This window comes from Bombyx mandarina, chromosome 05, assembly GCF_030267445.1.
Source record: "Bombyx mandarina strain Sakado chromosome 05, ASM3026744v2".
NCBI lineage: Eukaryota > Metazoa > Arthropoda > Insecta > Lepidoptera > Bombycidae > Bombyx > Bombyx mandarina.
In genome coordinates, this window is record NC_143212.1 from 960,662 (window position 1) to 964,612 (window position 3,951).

Sequence of the window (3,951 nt, forward strand, 5' to 3'; positions counted from 1 at the left end):
ATAAATTATTGGTTCCCTTCGAGCTAATAATTACAAGCATATAACGTGATTGTTGTTTCTTTTTCGAATGTCATCTTTAGGTGCTTTAGATATGTGTAGCATAATGGCCTCTGATGACTACACAGATAGGTGCCACCACTCTGTCTATTTAAGCTGTGAAAAGCTTATGTTTTTCGATTTGAGGGGTGGGGCAACCGTTGCACTGTAAAAACTGAGACCCAGAACTCATGTCTTGATTTACCAACCTTACGTTTTTACGGTAATTACTTTTTAGATTTTTATGAGCTCCGGTAACCCTTTAATTTTCGTGGTGGACAGTGAGCCAACGACTTTGGGGCATGAGATCAAAGTATTATTTGTTGTCATCTTGTAATTGTTTTATATTTCATTGCGTTTTTCCCACTTGATTCTTGTCAAATGGAAGTTACACTTCAATAATAAACAGCATGAGACATATTCCACGATTCTCAATCACTCTTGGAGAATTTTTCACTGACTTGGTGGTGCCATTGCTTGCGCTCCTTATAGGCCCAGGGTCGCGGGTTCGATTCCCTTATCCCAGCTTGGGGCCAGATCACCGTATGTGATTTGTCGCCGAAAGTTATTTCGAGGATCAGAGCTGTCAGATTAGTTGAAATTTTAACGTGCTGTATTGAGTAGTTTTATTATTAAATAAAATGCAACATCGGTAAAGGCCAATATTAAATGCGTTCTAGTTAGCTATGACACACTCGCTTCGGTATTACGCAGTAGCAGTGTTGGGCGGGATGACCTCTGATTGGCCGCCAGCTGCCCATTACCGACGTATATGGAAAACATGGCCGCGCGTCGCATTACGTGCGCGTACGCTTTATTATCGTCATGTTTGTTGGAAAATGACGACGATGTAGTCTCTTTCCTTTCACCTTGCCCGTCACAATCACTACTGCTACTAAATTCTTATAATTTATCCGTTGTATCAATAACATCTTCTTTATTACCTTATTTTTTTAAATTTCTTGCTATCGCTCCTATTTTCACCCTAAATTTGCAGCTAATATCGCGTATTTAAAGGTCGCATCTACGCCATCTTCTATTGTAAAGGTACCTAGTACACTAAAATTTCGTGTATTACATTATGATAGAGTAATAGATACTTTTGTTGCAATTCTATTGAGAACACCTAATGTCTCACGCTGAGTATTTCGTTTATGATACCAGATGGTCTGTCAGCCCTGCTGAAAGTGGGCGATCGTATTTAAAGGTCTAACCGATAAAATTAAGATGAAGAAATTAAGATATGGAAGGTGTTCATTAGTCTCTTCTACGATTTTATTTTTATTGCTTAGATGGGTGGATGAACTCACAGCCCACCTGGTGTTAAGTTACTGGAGCCCATATACATCTACAATCTAATTGCGCCACCCACCTGAGGTATAAGTTCTAAGGTCTCAGTGTAGTTACAACGGCTGCCCCACCCTTCAAACCGAAACGCATTATTGCTTCACGGCAGAAATAGGCAGGGCGGTGGTACCTACCCGTATTGATGTCCTGGCTGGATGACCTGACTCAAGATGTCCTACCACCAGTGTACGTGCTGCCTACTTATTTGTATCGCGAAGCAGTCATTTTCTAATTCAAGGTCAAGGTACAATATAATAAAATGCGACCTCAAATAGGAGGTAGAAGGTACACTGTGAAATCAACGGACCTTACTTCTTCCCGTCAAGAACGAGAAAGCACTTGTCGAATCATGAGCAAGAAAAGAATTTCATTAATTACTGGTGGACCCGACAAACATTATCTTGCCCTGTAAATAAAATAAAAACCTAGACTCCTATGCAGTTCCTCTTACTATTCGAAATATACTAATTTAATTGTAAATTTAAACTGATCGTGCGATCCTCTCAAACACTCATAAAGCATTTGATCAAAATCGATTCAGCCGAATTTATGTGAAACAGTGAAATGTTTGAATTCATTAATTTCAATTAATTCAAATGTTGAATTCATTAAAACAATTTTAAAAAGTTTGCAAAACTGATTCGTACCTGTAATGTTTTCATACGTCATCGTCACGAAAAAAATCGTAATTCATATCGATCCGTACAGATACTTGAAATCTTATTATTATATATATAAAAGAAAGTCGTGTTAGTTACACCATTTATAACTCAAGAACGGCTCAACTGATTTGGCTGGAAATTGGTGAGGAGGTAGCTTAGAGCCAGGAGAAGGACACAGGATACTTTTTATCACATTCCCGTGGGACGTGACATAAAACGTGGTATAACAAAACGCAACTGATATGGAATAACAAAACGCAACTGACAGCTAAACGTTCTATGGTTAAATATTGAAGTTGACGTGTTTGAAACAAACCTTGTGGCGGAACAAAGCTCGCCGGGTCCGCTAGTATTGTATAAATCAAGCAAAAATATAACTCAACCCCAACACAAATTAATTTCAGTGATTTTACAAAAAAAAATTGATCGAAACAGACACGTGGAAGGTATTATTACCGTGAAGGACAACTCGTAGCAGTGTAGATACCCGGGTGCAGGACCACCCCGACCCCACGTGTACGGAGCCCACCCCGTGCACCCCGACGCCCCTTGTCCCGGAGTTCCACAGCCACTTGTTGATCGACCGGGAAACTTGTAAAGAAGTGCTCGGTCGAGTGACGTGGGCGAATAACTGTTTCACCATTCAATCTCATTATTTTGCATTTCGACTGATAATTTTATTCATTAACTGATTATATATTCATTGAGAGATATTCATTTTATTTAAATCAGATTTGTACTGGTGGTAGGACCTCTTGTGAGTCGATGAAGCAGTAATACGTTTCAGTTTGAAGGGTGGGACATCCGTTGTAACTATACTGAGACCTTAAAACTCATATTTCAAGGTGGGTGGCGGCATTTACGTTGTAGAGGTCTATGGGCTCCGGTAACTACTTAACACAGGTGGGCTGGGAGCTCGTCCACCCAACTAAGCAAAGAAAAAGAAAAGAGAATGTTGATTTTGTACTTTACATACCTCCTAAAGATTATTTCAAGTAATTTCAAGCTTTTAATAGATTATAATTGTGAAATTTATTTATTTATTATTTCTAACTGAATGTTGTACGTTGAATGTTTCTTAATGTTGTACGCCGCTAAAGTATTTGTGTTTTATTTTACATATATTTATGTTGATCAAACATAGAATACAATTTCAATTAGTAAACTGAACTTTTCCAAATAGCTGTGGCGGATTCATTAAAGTCTTGTTCGATAAAGGAATCTCATAGTGCAATGAAATCTAGCGTGAAAGGCAATTTGGTGTAAGCAACATTTGGCTTAATACGCTTTAAAATTTTAGACTCTAAATGGCTCTCCTTTAAACTTACAAAAATGTCATTTAAACCAAATATTCTTTCACCATCGAAATTAAGCCTTTCAAAACGAATAAATTTGTTGTTATGGAATATGTGTGCGGGTTGCAGTATTGCAGCCGTTCTACAATCAAATTAAGACTTGGGCTTCGTCTCTTAGGGCGGGAGGAGCATTTACGTTGCCATTTCTATGGGTTCCGATAAACACTGAACGGAACGTGAGACAGTTAACCCACCCAGAGCTAAACAAAAACAAAACCTTTTCTGCAAATTTATTATTTACAGAAGATTAATAACAACTGTTTAGCTGATAGCTACCAGTTACATGTAGTACGTGTAAATCTAAAATTGTTGATAACTTCAATTAATGTGGCTATTATCGCTTATTATTCAATAATAATAAAAAATCGTCAGTCTAAAATATTGTGTACACAAGCTGAAAATTACATTACTTTTCTTTTCTTTTTTTATTGCTTATATGGGTGGACGAGCTCACAGCCCACCTGGTGTTAAGTGGTTACTGGAGCCCATAGACATCTACAACGTAGACGCGCCACCCACCTTGAGATACAAGTTCTAAAGTCTCAGTATAG